This window comes from Haliotis rufescens, unplaced genomic scaffold (genome assembly GCF_023055435.1).
Source record: "Haliotis rufescens isolate VD_foot unplaced genomic scaffold, xgHalRufe1.0.p SCAF_18, whole genome shotgun sequence".
NCBI lineage: Eukaryota > Metazoa > Mollusca > Gastropoda > Lepetellida > Haliotidae > Haliotis > Haliotis rufescens.
This window is the reverse complement of record NW_025963868.1, coordinates 4,869,905-4,889,514: the sequence shown is the minus strand read 5'-3', so window position 1 is coordinate 4,889,514 and position 19,610 is coordinate 4,869,905.

Here is a 19,610-nt window from a genome sequence, read left to right as displayed (position 1 = left end):
TGAAGTATTCACACGGATTTTCACACTGCGTGAAGTATATCAAAGAAACGTCAGAGGGCATGTAAAGTGTGGACGGGCACGCCAAGCTTTTGACGAGGCCAAAATGGACAAGCTTTTTGGAATTTGTTTCAAGTTTTTCCCCTCCCAACATGTTCCCCAAGACACGAGGATCCTCATGGGAAAATTGAACGATTACAATAGACAGCTATGGAGCAGGAAATTAAAGCTAATCAGGTTCCCAGAACTGTAAACTCTGCATTGAAAATGTGTACTTCATAGGAAGTTGTGAAAATGAAATTATGACATGTATATATTACGTTGCTTGCTGATTTGTGTATGTTTCTGTTCCTAACTGAATGTGATATTTGGTGTGGTGTCATGCATGTTAATATACAAACAAGGCAATTTAGTTTCAATGTTTTTCTGAGGATCCACACTCTTACCGAAATCAAAACAGATAAATAAAAAACCAAAAACCCAGTAAATACAAATGTTTTTATTATGTATTGGAAATGAACATAATAATTGCACTGCAACATTTCGATGTATTATCGGAACAGACAATATAGCCAACGAAACAGTGATTCCAACATGCTTACATGAAATGCATATGACAAGGGCATGTAAACTGGTATTGCACGATGATGTGGACAATAACTTATTCACATTATCATTTCCCATTTCGGCTCTCTCCCTAATTGTCCAAATAGTGATTATTACCAAGAAGCTGCACCGTTGACTTTAATAACCTGAGCAACCACACGATTTAGTCCATCAATGAGCCTGTTACAGCCTGGTGCATCAAGTGATGACCAGTACTCTTGTATCCCAGAGATCAGCTGATCGTTAGTTGTTGGTTTCACGTGACGCCTCATGTCTCTTCATCTGAGCCCACACCTTTTCGATTGGATTAAGGTCAGGAGATTCTGGCGGTGTTTTCCAGTGGTTAACACTATGTCGGAGACACAAGTCTGAGGTACTGCGGCTGGTATGTTTCGGGTCATTGTCTTGCATAAGTCTATGACCTTCAGGGTAAGCGCGTGATATGAAGGGTAACAGGTAGTCACGCAAAGTGTCTTGATATCCCAAACTATCGAGCATGCCCATGAACATACAGATATCTGTGGTACCTCTTCGGGATATTCATGCCCACACATGTACTTGGTATGGGTGCTTTGGTCTACATTTTAGTTTTGGGAGTGTGCCCTTTTCCCTGTAGCATTTGCTAAGACACGACTCCAGTTTCACCGTACACTCATCCGTAAAAATGACATTTTCATATTGTTCCCGCATTTCAGTTACCCGTGTACAGAATTCCATGCGTTTAACCTTGTTCGCCTCGCGTATGACTTGGCAGTAATGAGTGTTTTCCTGCACCCATCCGAGTGCTTGGCGTTCTCGGCGGATTGTAGAAGTGGAAACTGTGACTGCAGATTTCTGCCAGAGTACACGCTGAAGGTCGAGGGATGACGTTTCGTCGTCCTTTTCCATCTGTTCGTCGATCATTTGACGTTGGGCATCATTAAGTGTTCGAGGTCGACCAGACCTTACCAGGTCAGCCACAGTTCCGCGTTCAATCACTCTCTTGGCGGTTTAATCTTATAGACTTTACTGAAAAGGCTAGCTTGTCATCAGCCTCCAACCGCATCTGTATGTCACGGAACGTCAAACCCTCTTTCCTCAGTCGAGCGATCTTATGTCGAATAATGATTGGTATCCTCCTCCCCTTGCGTTCGTTCTTCTCAATTGTGACCAATATCGCGGCTGGTATGATAATGGCATAATGACTATACAGTCTTTAAATAATGTCATCGCAAGGTTGATTTTCTTAGTCTTCCAACCATACGACGAACGCATCTTATATGCAGCTAATTAGTTCTCCTTTAAAGAGCTATATGGATATACAGGTATGTGTACTGAAGGCTTATTGCAATGTATGTAGTTAAAGAATCGGCAGAGAGCGACTTTTGCTTCATTGACCGACCGCAAGTTTCAACTAGCAATAAATCTGCCAACCAAGCTATTTGGTGGACCTATCCTAAATTGTCATCAGATTTTTCACTGATCTTCCCGAAACTGAGATGCAGGTAATCACCACTACTGTCAAGTCATAAGCGAGGCGAACAAGGTTAAACATATGGAACGCTATACAGGGTTAACTGAAACGCGGCAAGGGAATTTATTGTTTCCTGTTAATCAAATAAATAAAATTATTGATGATATACTGATAAAAGAACCCCCTTGTTACTAGTGATAAGCTTTGTTTATCATGTGTATCTGGTGCTACCTTGAATAAATTTCGTTTCGCACAAGTCCAGTTTTGATGTAGTTGATGCCATTTTTAAAACAGGCTTTCATAATATGAAAGAAATGATGGTGCATAAACAGACTAGCAAATCAACACTATAACCGGGATACAATCCTTACTGGATACCAAAGAATTTAAAGTTTTATCATAAATTCGATTTTATTATATCAAGAAATGTTTACTGACATCGCAAAATCGATTTATAGATATCGATTACTGAATCTATTATGTCAACTAATGTATTAGATCATATAAGAAATCGTATTGTGATATTTTAAATATCAAAAGTAGGTTTTGGTGTTAATATATTTGAAAATTACATCTGCTTGGTTGTTTGTCAACGGGTTCCAGCATTATCTGTAGATGTCATTGAAGATGTTATGTATGTATTTACACACCTCCTACTCTCCTGGTATAGGTTATTCACTCAACGTTTGCTGAGGTTTAGTGTTTCCTTCAGGGGATAAATAAAGACCAAAAAATTGTACCTGATGGTAGGATATCTATAGCCTTTGTCTCCATGACCTTATGCCCATTTTGAATAGTTCGTGTAGATATGTACAGTATCGTGATATTTACATATATTCAGATGACGTCTCTACATAGTAGTATATATATGGGCATGCTTCTTTCCTTTATTTAATCAGTTTTTCTCCTGGGTCTGCATCCGGAACTCATGCTATAGGATTACAAAGATGTATTGTTATCATTGTATTTTAATGCGATTTGCATATTGTTATTTACAGTCTTACTAACTACATGTTTTACATAAAACGTTTTATATTTATATGTCACTGTGAATTACTGTCTGTAAATCTAAATCTAGAAGAAGTTCGGGATATTCTGGTTTCTGTAGATACGACTAAGGCAACAGGGTCAGATGGTATAGGTTAACAGTTACTCGTCTAGCTCCGATCCTGACAAAATTATTTAAGTTGTCACTTAAAAACAAAACCTTCCTGTCAATTCACAAAAAGCGATGTACATGAATGCTCAAATTACAGAAATGTTGCTTAGCCAAAATATTTGAAAAGCGTATATTCAAGTCTCTGATAATAGCAATTATAACCTTAGAAATAGATCTAACATACAAACAATCAAATGTAGAACACAGACCTATGCTAAATCATAACTCTTCTGGTTATGATTAACGGGGAACACTCTACCCGATGAAGTAACTAATGCTCGCTCAAGTCAAGTCTTTCATTAATTGTTCTGATGCATTTTTTAATAATTTTGACTTACAATACGGTCATAAATCATGCCAAATTGTCCACTGTCGCCCGAGGCTCGGCTGCAGAGACTTAAAGGCTGATAAGTTTAGACGACATGCATCAGACATACCAGACTGCAATGGTGGATATCACTTTGAAGATGCAATTCACTTTTTCTATACCTGTCAAAAATACGATTAATCAGAAACACTGTGTATTTCTACACACATGGATATGATTTAAAAATGATATTACATGGCAGTAGTTAAGCAGCTCTACAAACATGACTATTCCTAAATCAGTTCACGACATCATTGTCAAAAGCAAAGATTTGAGTAGCTGACATTATGCATATAGTAATGGAAAACTGCATTATCTTGTTTCACAGACACCACTTGCTTCAATGTATTGGCCTCATGTATTTCATTTGTGCATTTAGTATGTTTATGTTTAACACTATCTTATATATAACCAGCTGTTGTTAAGTTGTTAGCTGGAGAGGTATTTACATAAGCAAGTTGCTATTTTAAGAGTCCATATCGCCGTTGGTGAAAAGCTTCACATCGGAATGCAATTCATCTCCCACAGTGATAGAATCACAGAGTTGACACTGGCTGTTTTCAAAAGGTAATCTCTGGTTAGAAGTTCTGATTTTTAATATTGGGAGAAATATTGATTTTGAGAGCAGTAGATATTTCTCAAATGAAGGTTGATTCTTCAGGTAATACGACCTTTGGATTTCCGCTTGGGCTCACCAGCTGCCGTGAGTCGATTTGCTCGCTAACGCAACCGAGCATGACAAGAGACTGGGCTACCAGTCTGGAAGGACAGTTTAATAAACTAACGCATTTTTGAAAACTGATTGGTTACCAAAAGGGCTTAAACACATCACAATATATTAATAATGCTAAGAAAAGAAGCCAAACAATACAGAACTGTACTTGGTTTATGATATTAAACATAAACAAATATTTTGAATTCGTTATCATATTAATACAGATGGACATATTTTTCAGTCAATTTGTAAAAAAACTGAATATTTAGGTGTTTAATAAATTTCCTTTGTGAAATATGTTTACATTTTGAGTTTTAACATATACACACGGTAAAATAAGCAATGCTCAGAAGAAATATTTACTTTGTGTTGCAAGTCAAAATAGGGTACACGAAGATCGCACAATTACCAAGCAAGTGACCTATCAAAACTTCATCACCATTACCGATGCTCCCCACAAATATACCTACATTTCCAAAACTGTATTTCATTTTTGTTGATCAATGTGACCATACGTCCTACTACTATCAATAAAAATGCACTTACGAATGGCGAGCACAGGTGGCAAACAAGTTTCTGCTATATCATTCGGGTACTCACTGGGAAAATACAGTAATGTAAAGGCAACAACCACTCCCGCGGAATTGCTTTAGATCAGTGCTCCTTTGTACGTTGAAATACTATATATAGTGAATGCCAAAATGATGTATCAAGGACTAAGTAGAAGATACATTGACAGTAGCGCTGGGAGTTTATTCAACAGACCCCTGAAAATAGATGACGCAGTCAAAGCTCACTGTTTACTTCTCCTGGCGGCCATTATGGAACGGCCAGCTAAAACACGACCCCGTGCTTACGTCTACAGGTCTCTTCCTGTAGTGCGGTAATTAGTATTCTCTCCCTCAAGTGTATCCTCAATGATATACATGTAACCCACTCTCAGTAATTAAATGCTGCTCTTTTCCAGCGTCACGGCTATGGACCTGAGACAAAGAGTCCCAGCCATCATAAAGTAATTAGGGTCCAATATAAACAATGCTCCGCCAAACCTCATCTCCGAAAGTCGTACTACAGACGGTAAATGTCAAATCACAATAAAAGCATTTCAATGGCAATAACATTTTCCAGGACCATGTATTCTCTTAACACAATCGCATTTAGAAGCAATGGTCGTATAAAACAAGACAGATCTATTTAATCACAACAGTCCTCATGTTATTCCCACATCTAAAAAGGAGACATTAGCAAATACATGTGCATTATCATTTTTCGTCAGGATAAACGAAATTTCTCTCCTTGTTACCACCTTCAAGTTCAGCTTTACATGGGTCCTCCTTTGGTCAAAAGTTTGTTCCCCCTCTAATGAGTGTGTCACGCGTTGCACACGGGTATCACACGCGTGGCGTACGGATTCCACACGAGTGACCAACGGGACGCACACGGGTTGCGTAACGCGGTGCCCATGCTTGTAAGGGGAATGAACTTCTAGGCAGTAGTGTACTTCTACTGAAATCAGGACAAACGCCATGTTCAAAAAGCTTATGTGTGCTTGTAAACATGTATTGTTTTCTATCAATATGTAAAGAAGTAAACAGATCATACATATCTAAGAAGAAACAAATAATTAAGGTAATTAAACTTCTATTATCAGGTACGAAGGGGTTTCTTCTAGTCATGATGTAGCAGTACTGCTTTAGTGATCCTGGTGACCTTGAAGTACTACCAGTAGCCTTGAATTTTGCGTAGTGGTCATATGTTCATACAATCCACCCTTTTGGGTTCAAATATCAACAACAAAATAGTTACACCTTTAGAGACAAGCAGAAGCATCGAAGCACCTCTTTAGTCATATCCTTGAACCTTGTGGCGACAGACAGCAACAAGGGGGAACCATGTAAATGGGGAAAAATCGACCGGTTTTACTTGATATTGGCAACCGTATTAAGAAACGCAAGTTGTCTTGCCTTAATGTTCAGTATTATAAGATATTGTTTCAATAACGGCGTTGTACCTAGTTCATGGGATGAGAATGTATACTGAGTCAAATTAAAAACTTCACATTTTTTAAAGTAATCCCATATATGATATACAACGGACAAATGTATCAGAGAAGGTAATTTTTAAGCATTAATGTCCAAAGAAGGATTTTAATTAACGGTGGTAACCATAATTTGTTCCAAGCACCTACGGTATTCGGTAATAACATCAACAGTTTAAATCATAAGTCCCAAGCACGAGAATCTAATGGCACACAAGTTCAGTAGCGTGTATGGCCACCATGTGCGTTGACAACTGCCACACAACGCCTCCGCATGGACCCTGTGATGCTTGTGAACACATGATTGGGAAGACGACGCCATTGTTGCTGCAAAATGGTGCCAAGATCTTGCAAATTCTGTGGTTGGTTCTGGAGAGTGCGCAGACTTCTGCCAAGAGCATCCAAGACGTGTTCGATGGGATTGAGGTCGGGAGACCTTGACGGCCAGTCCATGACGTTGACTCCCGCATTCTGAAGGAAATTCCTTGTCAAAATTGCTGTGTGGGGTCTGGCATTGTCGTGTTGGAAGATCAAACCGGGTCCATGTGCTGCCATAAAAGGCAGAAGTTCTGGTGCCAGTACCTGGTCGCGGTAAGCAGCAGCGTTGAGAATGCCACGGATCACAAGAAGCTTGGAACGTGCATTGCCACAGAAAGCACCCCACACCATGACACTTCCGCCTCCAAATCTGTCAACTTCCTGTACACAACACTGGGAGTAACGTTCATGACGACGCCTCTACACCCTCGCCCTACCACCAGCAAATCAAAGATTAAATCGGGATTCACCACTGAAGAGTCCATCGTATTTGTCGCTGTGCCCACATTTGACGTTGACGTCTGTGTAATTGAGTAAGAATCGGTCCGCAATATGGCCGTCGTGCTTGAAGGTGAGCAGTTCTCAGACGGTTTCGAACAGTTTGCGCACTCATTCTACCCCTAAACAGTTCATTTCTGGTTGATGTAGCCGTCAAAAATCGGTTACGGAAGTGACGTAAGACAATCTGACGATCCCCTGCATGTGACGTCACACGTGGTCGACCTGGCCGAGGGCGATCAGCGGTGGTACCCGTTGGCTGTAGACGCGTCTGTAAATCATAAACAGTCCGTCGACTACAACCCATCGTCCTTGCGACTTCAGCTACGGACGTTCCCGACTGCAACATGCCGAAGGCACGTTCACGTTGCACATTTGAAAGACGTGGCATGACAAATGGCCGTAAAGACTTTTGTTTTCTTGTGCTTTTCTTTTTTTTGTTAATGACTGCTAACACGTGTGGCTGAAAACACGTGCGGTATTATGGCCACGTGACCAGTTGCACGTGAAAAACAACTTTTGCCACTATAGTGCTGTGCACATGATTTTGGTCGATTCACCTGCACAAAAACGGGTGTTATCTGAAGACAATACATGGCCATTACTGTTTAAATACACAATAAGGGCCCACACTGATAACTGGTCAAAATGTTAAAATTTTAGGACTGTGAAGGTTTTTAATTTGGTTCAGTATATTTAACCTGATACCAAAAGCTGGTATTAAAGGTATATGTTACCTTTCAATCCCTTCATTACATGCAGATATATTAAATACTCGACTGTCTGGTTGGTTGGAGAGCAATACTTTCTAAGCTGATGAACAAAATGGTTTCCGAAAAGAGAGAGATTGAACGGATCATCTATATGCTTTATCTACTTTAATTCAAGATAGAATAACCTGAAAACAATCAACTTTTGTTAGTTTTGATGATTTAAAAAAGGCGTTTGATGCTGTTACAAGAGATAATTTGCAGTTCAACTTCATTCCATAAAAATATAAAAAAATAAAAAATCGAAAAATCCCCCAAAAACAAAAGGCACCACTTCAGTATGTGCCTGATAGCTTTGCCAAGTTTCGATCAAATACACTGAATGGTTTTCGAATTCTGCCCCGGAAACGAACCCCATCCCCAATTGAGTCTATGTCTAACTTCAATCCATAAAATTAAAAAAAAATTAAAATATGAAAAATCCCAAAATATCAAAAGGCACCACTTCAGTATGTGCCTGATACCTTTGCCAAGTTTCGATCAAATACACTGAATAGTTTTCGAATTCTGCCCCGGAAACGAACCCCATCCCCAAATGAGTCTATGTCCAACTTCATTCCATAAAAATTTAAAAAAATAAAAATTAGAAAAATCCAAAAATATCAAAAGGCACCACTTCAGTATGTGCCTGATAGATTTGCCAAGTTTCGAGCAAATACACTGAATGGTTTTGGAATTCTGCCCCGGAAAAGGAAATGATTACGGACGGACAGACGGACAGACGGACATACGGACGGACAGACAGACTGGCTGATCGCTATATTCCCCCTCATTATATACCGGGGGGATAATAAATGGTAGCAAGATAAATAGTGCACACTTAAGATGTCCTTCTATAACACGACCAGAATTCAATTCAATTGTGGTGATGTCACGTTACAGAATGTTGAATGTTATAGACATCTTGTCTAATGGTTCAATTACTTCTTAGATATAGGAAGAACTGTTAGGAAACACTATAAATCTGCCAGTCGCGCCTTATCATTGCTATTTGAGAAGTTTGATGTGGCGGGAAGTATGTCTAACAATGTATGTGTTAAGTTCTATGAATCTCTGGTTGAACCAGTCATGTTTTATGGATCAGCAATATGGGGTATAAACAAATGTATGCAAGTTATTATCACAGAAAACAGAACATGTCGTATTTTTGTCTGGGTGTACGTAAAATCACTTTCAATCTTCATATTAATGGTGATATGGGGCTTGCCTCACCTATTCATATAGTACAAACTAATGTTTTTAGACTTTTCATTAAGTTTTAACAACAGTCATGTGACAGATTTTGCTCTAAGGTTTTTAACTGGTCTAAAATAACTGTAAATATTTGGCCAGTAGAGTAGACAAAAAAGCAATCAGCTGCAATTTAAAAATATTTTATATTACAACATTTGCTAAAAAGATTATTGTTAAACAACGCTTTCACGGCGTTAATAACTGGAATAAATTATTGATTGGATTATCACAGGTCAGTAAATTGCAACAAATTAAGAACAATTAGACATGACCCACGCCCCTAAAATTGAAAAACAAATCTTACAAAGTTCAAATTATAGAACTGACGTTAAATCAAGGTATTTCGTCACGCCCCCAATACCCATACTCTTGACCCATATGGAATCCATACCGGTACTATATATATACAACGCAGGTCTCCACACAACAAATACAATGATCCAGATATATTATGTACCAATGCCCAACCAGCTAACAGGCCTAGCCGGCTGTGCTAATTAAGCCATGCCTCCTCGTTAGCGTTTTAAAATTAATTTTGGCTGTTACAAATACAAACATCAGAATACATACTTTTAATCAAGCGCAACAGCGCTAAGTCTATGACGATTGTTCACGATACCAGCACTTTCATACGGTTTAAAGACATAATTAGTTACACCTTCCTGAACGTGAGAAACACAAGATTTTCAACATGCTTCATGAACTCCATGTTGAACTGCATATATATCTGTAACTTTGTATCTGATATGGGTGGAAACAACACACGCTAGCATATCTAAAGTTTTGCAGCACAATATGTCACCACTATCGCTCGACTTTTGCGCCAGTAACGCGATACTTCGCGCCATTTACGTGGCACTTTCGCAGCATTTTTTTTTAGAATCTTTCGCAGTATAATCGCGCAACTTTCTAGCCAGTTTCGAGATACATTCAAAGCGCCTTTGCGAACGTACCGCGAAACTGTTTTCATTATACAGCATGATTCTATTTGTCAACGGATGATCTGCCCTACTTTCGGAAGACCATAAAGTTTTGATCCTTCTAAAGTTGAAGCGGCTGGATAATAGAAGCTATCGACTTTTTTCGAGTGAGAATACTTGGCGACTACAACCTGTGCTACATTCAATAAATGCCACAAGAATAAATTACATGTTTTCAATGTTTTATACGGGGATTCTATATGTTAGTCATGGAAAGATGGGTTGGCCTACAATTTGTCTCGGGATTATATTTCCGGATGTCCTGACAAAAATTATTTAGTTACCAAGATAAATAGGCCCTTTTTAAAGCCTACACTGAATTGAATGAACCCTTATCTTTATTCAAACATATACAGTCCAAATGAATGTGTGCTTAGTCAGAAAGAAATGACTTCAGAAACTCCTAAGGACCCAATTTTAACCAACTGAGTTATCTATCCCAGCCCTTCTTGGTACTATGTATAAGGTAACAATCTCAGCAACAAGTTTCACGACTCTTGTTGTTGTTTTTGTTCGTTTGTTGTTGATCCTGGTTAGAATATGTCTTCAGCAACCCATGTGTGCCGTAAAAGGCGACTATGTGAAAACCGATCCTATTAGCCTTGTGATGGTGCTCGGCGCTACATTAAAAACCCTGGCGACAGCAGCTAATCGGGATTCCCCTGCCTGCAAGCGGCCTATGACGTTATTTCTTTGCGCTTCTATTAATCTTGACATGTGGTTGAATTGTTACTGTTCGATTGACGCAGATGCAAGGCAATCAAAAACCCTGCACTTTAATAATGCTCAAAGTATTGCTGCACGTGAAGTGCGTGCAGTTCCATTGCCCTCTTGTTAATGCACTGTGTGCGTTTTTCCGAATCGACGTGTTTCACGACTTTATGATCATTAAGATCCGGGAAATTTGTGACTGACACAATAACACATTAAACGTCTTCATTTTGCACCTCTTGGTCCGCTTATTTTTCTTTTCTGGCCAAACATATCAGTTTTGCGTTTCCTTTTTGAAGAGTATATATGTATTCAGAGGTTCAGGACAATTCCTGAAAAATGAAAGCAGTTATCTGAAGTTTACTGAGAAAACAATATGTGAGATGCTGGACTTTCTCATTGACAACATCTACGTAAAACTTGGTGATAAGAGTTTAGGTTGGTTGGTTGGTTTGTTGTTTAACGCCACACTCAGCAATATTCCAGCTATATGACGGCGGTCTGTAAGTAATTGAGTCTGGACGAGATGATCCAGTGAATGACAACATGAGCATTGATCCACGCAATTAGGATCGATGACATGAATCAACCAAGTCAGTGAGCCTGACCACCGGATCTCGTTAGTCGCCTCTGACGACAATCATAGTCGCCTTTTACGGCAAGCATGGGTTGCTGAAGACCTATTCTAACCCGGATCTTCACCGGTTGAGCAGTAAAGTGGAAAACCTGGCGTTTGGTGTCTGGCAGTTAGACTTGCACAAGTCTCTAAGGCAATAATTATTAGTATATATCAAAATTTCTAGATCATAGAAATAACTTGTCCCGCTTACCTTCTATAATAAGGATAGAATAGAAAGATAAGGTTTAAGTAACATCAGTACAAATAAGTCCGAAAACTACTCTTTCAGATTTCATCTAATCACTTGCTTCATGACCTCATGTGTATTCTGCCTTTTCTAATCAATCAGAGGTGTGTAAATACATTATGCATCACATATTCTTTGTTTTGTTAATTTTTAAAGAAAGACCTTGTCTCCACATGTAAAACCGTTATGAACGGGGAAACTATAGTAACTAGTAACTAGTCTTTAACATTGTCTGGTGCTGCTGAAAGTCTTACCTTTATTTTACCTCACTTAGTTTGACACATTCACAGAATCGGCCATAAAACAGAAATCACATGTGCAAGCCTCCAAATTCGTTTCCTGGATAACAGGTGATATGATTGGCATTCACCATATCTCAAAAGTGTTTTTGTTTATCATCACGATCGTCATTAATGATGATTCCTTGAAACATAATTCAGGAATACAGACCATTGTCATGTGTCGATTCCCAAACTGAAACAATATGTTACCCTAGAAATATCTATGTAGTGGGGGCTAGTGAATTACCACACGGACTAGTAAGTGATCACTAGTCATGGAGACTTGTTCAATATATGTCCCTATCATTGGATCCAGACTTGTCTCCTCGAGAATCCCAGATAATAGTTATATTTTTACTGCTGAGGCCAAAGCTATCAGTCTTAAAACTTCATGATCTTTTCAGATTCCCTTTCTTGCCTTTAGGCACTAAAAAGTTTTTCCTCGAATCACCCTATAATTCTCGACATTTTAAAAGTATATAATGATCTTTCTACAAGGAAGAGTTAGCTCCCTTGGTCAGTAAAGGTGTTCACTCATCGATAAATAACAAATATTTACATATTGAAGTAACTTGAGGTGCAAGAAAGGTCAGATGGGGGTATCAACTGAAGTTTGGAGGGCGAGAATAGGGTGTTTTGTGCACCCCCAAAGGCGTGAGATAAATAGATAAGATTCAACCCTACAGCCCAACAAGTGAGTTGACGCCGGTTATGGCGACAGAATACAGGCTACGTCCGTGCAGTGTTGTGCTTATGTTTGTACATGTAGTGATTACAGGATAAAGTACAACAACATGGATCCAAGATCTGCGTCAATCATTAATTCCGCCACCAACGCTGTTTTCCATCAGGTGAGTTATATTGATATTAATGTCACCCCAGGCCCACAGTCACTCCCCTGGCACCAAGTCATCACAACAAATATATACCAAAGCACGCATGCTTATGACACACAGGGCTGTCTTCAGGAAAACAGCCATGCCTATATCTCAAAGATCTTGTATCACTCAATGTTCCATTCCTGAGGCCAGTTCCGTCTCTCCTTTCCACAAACAACAAACAGCAAGACAATGGAGACAAGGTATTTGCAGCTGCACCAACAAAACTGTGGAACGACCTACCTAGCTAGCCGTGACAAATCAATTGTGAGACAGGCTTCAAAACACATTAATCCAAACAAACATCCCTAAGTAGTGTTCCAGGAACACAATCAGTTGTCCTTTGGCCTGTGTGAAATGGGCCGTCAAAGATGTCCTCAATCCTGATACAGGTGGAATACTCTAGTTAATATTTCCTGTATTTGGACCAGTCTTAATCATGACCCCAGCGAGGTGGCCTAGCTTTGGTTACTAGTGGCCTATAGCCCGTGTTTTAAACTGTATTAATGATATTGTTAAAATATGTTTCATCAATTGTTTTTAAATATAGTATGCTCTAATATGTTTCATTATAGGTTTTTGAATATGACATTGCAGAAATAACTAAATTGAGTATATATTGGCTTGGTCTCGTCTCTATATGGCTTGAATAATGCTGATGCGACGTTAAATTTAAACTCACTCACTCACTCATTTAATCATGAATGCATCAATAAATTTTATTCATATACCTATTCACACGAAACTCCATAAAAATTTTCAGAAAATATGACTCCCCAATACTGTAGCCTTCTGCATTACCAAGGATTTGAGAAGGAGAGTGTTCCTGGCAGCAAACCCAGGTACTTTACCAATGTCAGTCAACAGATTGGTTGGTACCAAACCTGAGGTACCGAGAGCAATGCGTAGTAGGACAACTTGGTACTTGGGATGCAAGTGTGACATTTCGTAAGTGACGTCCGCATATTTGCGATTGTTTCCTAAATCTTGTCAATCAGACAGCATTCTGTTTCACTGTTCATACCAGCTGACCAGTGGAAGGACTCTGCAGGGTTGCTGATCATTTCAGCACACTGCACTTAAACTCAATGCGGTGGTCGTTCAGAAAGCCTTCCCTTGTAAAACTGATTTGATATGGAACTTCGCTAGGTTGACACACATTTCTCTACTGTTCAAAAGAAAAGAACAACTGAACAGAATCAACACTGGTACTGAGATAATGTCATGCATCCATAGCTACTTTGCGAAAAACTTGGAAAATCATTTTTTTCATCATGAGTCTAGACATGCTTCAGAAGAGGATTATCAGATAAATAAATGTCTGCAAAAGTGCACAATAAAATTCTTACCATTAATCAAACCCTCCCATTGCAATTGTAAATATATATGTTTGAGATGAGGGAGGGTGATGGGTCTTTTTGTTTCTTCCAATCAACAACACCAAAACTAATAACTTCTCAACCAAGTAAATTGACTGATCCCTTTACTACTTTCCTACCTTCCAGATGAAGAATGTGGCGCGTCTTGAGCCCAAGAGACATGCCAATATCATCAGAAAGATATGTTTTTGAGTGTGGATTCTCCTTTGGCATGAAGTTCATCCATGTGAAGGAGTGAGTAAGAGATGTTAGGGTCTGTACTGAGCAGGATCAGGATTATAACCTTCCTCTTTCTTAAGCAAACACCTGTGAGGATTTAGTGACAAACAGAAAAGCAAAGGACTAAAAAGAATCGCCCTGACATATTCCTCTTCTCATAGAAATGGGGTCCGAAGTCACCACCTTTCCCTGCAAGTACATCTCAGGTTCACTTGACCAGTAAGTTATGAAATACTTGAGTGAAACAAGTCGTCGCTAATTGAGGTCAATACCCTCCAGTCACCTCAATCTATTCGTGAGGTAGAGAATCATGAGCTGTTCTGTTGTTTATCCATCAAATTGAAAGGGTTACAGTGATACGTGTTTGCCTCTTCAAGGATATTTTTTTATCCTTGCAACCCCAGCATCCCTTTCTAGCTCCTTTCTGCTCCATATACATAATATCATTGGAACCACAGTATGATGACACAGCATCTGCAAGACACCCTGTAATACGTTTACTGTATATTGAGGCATGTGATAAATTGGAATTTTCAGTATCAGCCAAATAATATTTCTTTGGGATAAGTATTGTTCGAATTTGGACAACAAAGGCAGAACATTCGCTATATCCAAAAGGGATTTTAAACAGTTAAGTAATGGCGTTTTAACACAAGAGAACAGTTTCCAATACAGGTGTCAAATATCCCTGGCGCGGTATTGTATTTGGACCTTTTGATTACATGTTCAAGGCTATCAGGTGTAATGGAACTCAACAGTCGTGACCTTGTCATGTACTATCATTGTGTTATCGTTGGTTCTTCGAGGTTGCAGTTGCTGGATATAGAAACCACCTCTTTCCTAAGCCTTTTCACTGGAATCCATGATGGTCTTTTCTCATCAATGCTATGGGTTGAATTTAATTGCGTGATAAATTGTTTTTCATCAGTTATGAACAGTTTATATTCTTTTTATCAAATTATGTTTCTTGTCCCACCTTTATTTCCTTTCTGCCTTCAAGGAATGAAGACTTTGATTTAGCATTTTCTCTTCTGTTGCCTATTATTTGGTTTATATTTCTGTTGACATTTGACATTGATTTCCATGAGGACGTAATTTCAAGTTCTATCCAGGATATTTCTTTCCTTGCTTCCAGTTAATTATATTTGGAACCGTTTTTTCCTCTAGTGTTTGAGCAGCAGCATACACGCATCAGTCAAGGTCATTCAAAGCAGAGGCCTTATTGAGAGTGACAGAAATTTCATTTTTTTATCAAGTTCATTAGGTATAACCTTGGTGGTAGTATACTCACATCCCTGAATTCAATGAAACCCAGAATAATGTAATGATCTAATATTTGATCACTGGACCAGATGGCCTCCACGTAATTCGATAGGGTGGTTTCATAATGTGACATCCACTTTTACTTTACTCTACTGATGTATAATTCTTAAAATAATACATTTCTATCGGTGCGTTAGATGACGTCACCCAGCCAAGCATTGTCCTCGGCTTTCACCCGCCTTCGCCAGAGACCTAGCCTTCAACACTAGCTCACGCCAAACCCACATTATCCTCAAACATCTCAGAGGACACGTTGAATATGGCTGATATTATAAAGAATCATGATTTATCCCTGCAGACCCAGAAGTATCCCCTTGCCGAGCGGTAGACAAGGTCATTCAGGTCAAGCTAGGGTTCTGTTTAGTGGAAATGGTAGGCTTGGGTAGTCCGGTCTGAGACCCTGTACCCGTCATGGACTTGCAGATACATGCTCGAGAGGGGGCGCAACACTGTACCCGTCCTCCATGAGGATGAACATTGATCTGTAAGTGTTCAGCGCTCGATGCTTGGACTTGGTCTTATTGGACTTATATTTGATCTTGGTGACCACAGACATCACAACAGTCATGGCCTTTTTCCAGAAACAAGGAAGAACCAGCTCAGTTGGAATTATAAGTGATACTACTCGTTTGTTTGCGTTGGCGAAGTCGATCAGCTACAGGTTGGATGCTTGTCATATACAGAGGAAGTTTAACATCTTGGCAGACAGTTTTTCAAATGGGAGAGGAAAGTTGTTACGGAATGGTGTCTTCACCCGAGAGTATTCCAGTGTATAATATGGACGCTGAACACTCCTCACCCGGACTTGTTCACTGCATTTTTGAACGACACGCTCCCAGGGTACATCAGTCCAGTATCGGATCCCAAAGCCAAAGTAGACGCATTATGGATTAAATGGACGGGGATATTTGTGAAAGCCTTCCACTATGGTCTGCACTATCATTCTTAATTCTCCGATATGGCCAGTTCAGTCTTGGGTTCCCAAAGGGTTTTTGCTACCCCAGGACAAACTACTCAAATTACTGTAATGCTGAGACCTTCTCCATCAAACAATATCAGCAGTGATGTAAGACAGTCAACATAGCCTTCATCTTCATCATCAGTTACTCGACTCTTGGAGACCATCTTCATCAACCCTTCAATTCAACAGATAGGAGAAGCCCTGTCAATGACGAAGAGACAAAAGGGAAAGGTATCCTATGTTTGGAGATGTCCTGTTTCATCTCCACAAAGGTAACAAGTTCTGTCAAAGTACCATCGCGATGATACACGCCAGCCCTAACCACAGTTCTCCAAACTGATGGATCTGCTATTGGAGATCACCCCGTCCTTAACACTCTAATTCGATTTCTTTTAGGATGTCAAGGCTCCACAGACATTGCCAAGATGAAAGCTGACACGTGCAAAAGACCAAAAATACTTTTTCTACAAGCCATAACTACAGTACCCAGTCTCTGGACTCGATGATCTTGACTTCACAATCCTCACTCATGTTGAAGACCGGAGTTCCATAACAAACTCTATCCTGTTTGTGCAATTCGATTTTACCATGCAGAAAAATAATCTCCATCCCGTGCAAGACAGCCTGAGCTAAAGACAATACTAAAGCCATAGGTTAACGGCTGGTATAAAGCTCATAAGTCAGGGCAATGGTGTCAAAGCCACCGCAGGTGACAACAGAATGTGAAGTGTTGTAATCAGTCCTGGAAGTGACGTCACATACGTCTTAGTCAGAAAGGTTCAATCTGATTTGATGGGACCACACAAACAGAGATAGGGATGAAAATATATTGGTAGTTCCAAGGTAGATTACTACATATTTGTTGAACTCCTTGATCTTATTCCGAAATCAGATCTTTTGAGGTAGTTCTGTTTATTGTTTACTTATATATTGGTCCAAACAACGGAAATTGGGTTGTTTTAGGAACGCTTAGGTGTCCCATGAGGTATGGGTTGTGGACACTTGGCAGTGAAGAGGACTTCTGTTGCAAATCTGTAGATTTTGTAGTGTGACGACAACCAAATGCATTATGTATGGCTATTATGTAATATAGGTAGTGGATTGTGGATTGAATTATTAACAATTCTAACTATTGTTCTATTTTTGAAAACCTATCATAGTTTTCTTCTTCAGCGACATACCAGGCCAATTTGTCTACTATAATGTATGCAACTAGTCAACCAAAATTGTAAACTTAATATGATCTACCAGACACCAGAAACATGTGATTTACATCACACAGCAAGAGAAGGCAATCACCCCAAAAACATGCGTCAGAGCGAAGGTACCACAAAATAACATCATGTAGGAACGGCAATGTCATCGTACCTGGCATTCCATTTGTGTATGATCAAAGGTTCCTGGGATGATGACTGGTGCAACCCAATTTTCATTACACCTTCATATTGTCAATGGATGTTTTAAAATATTTTTCTTCAAGCGTGTCCACCTCCTCTGTGGACCACTGAATAGAGCCTCTGCCCAAAACCGAAAAGTTGGTGGTTGGATCCCCGTCCCCTTAATACCCGAAGTCAATACAATACTACAAAGCTTCAACGCAACAAAACTGGAATAAGTTGTGATTGGCAGTGTGTTTTGCCATACGTGTCAGAAAAAAAATGAGATCATGTTTTTTATTGTTACTTGTGTACAAATCTATAAAAGACCTTATTCCTTTGTTTTTGATGAAACCTCCAATGGCCATATTAAAGCTACCATTGTAAGGTAACGCACTTAAACCAAAACTGGGAATGGAAGAGAAATCCAAGTTCTCATTTGAACGCCTTGCAAAGCTTTTCAGAATTGTCCATGCATTGGCCGACTCTGGACGACCCTTCACATACTGATGCATCACACACTGACATTTTGACATTGTTGATGCAAATATTATGTAGAGAGATCAGATCCATTTCAGCTGGGACGATGCCATGTAGTAATTGATCTTATATTTATTTCTCAATTTGTATTTACACAAAAATAAAATTCTAAAGTTAATGATTTAAAGCAGTATATTATATAAATGTACAAATAAAAATGTCGTTAATTAATATAAGAAGAAGTCTTACATGTGCCATTTACTTGAAGTATGGTAATGTCTTTACAAATAGTGATAGTAATGTTGATTGGGGTTAATCGCTAGACATCTTCATATAGCTGGAATATTGAGTGCGGTGTTAAACTACAACGGTATGATATACGTCAGAGTGAGAGGACATCAAGCATGACAGTCGTAGGTATAGCTATAGCTATTTTTAGCACAGATATACTACAGAATTAAGTACTTTGACACAACATGTTTAGAATATGCATGGGAAGAGAATCGTTGCTATAATTGGAGAATTAAGATTAGATACATTGCAAAGATTTGGTAAATTCAACAGAAATTCGCAAAGTTTCTGTCGTGTGTGACGCCATGCCTGACATAAAAACACGCACAACAACAACGGGATTTATCAGAATTTCTTACTATTTCTCTTGGTTACAATGAAAAATAAAAACAAATAACAAAACACAGATTGTCAGAATGTTTCTGATTACTTACATGTCACATGTATGTATTTACGATCCCTGAATTAACGAAAGACCCTCGTAAAATCCTGCATACTGATGTCCGTGAACAGGCCATGTTGTAAAATTCGGTCAATGGTATTGATGTCATACGTCAACATTGTTGTAAATATTTGGTATTTTCTTTGAGGTGAAGGCCGCCGAATGAAAGTACACACAATGCGTGTTCAATTATCATGTAGAATTTGTGTATCTTTTACATATATTTTCACACAATTAATTTCATTATGGATAGTTGTCAATAAAGTTTG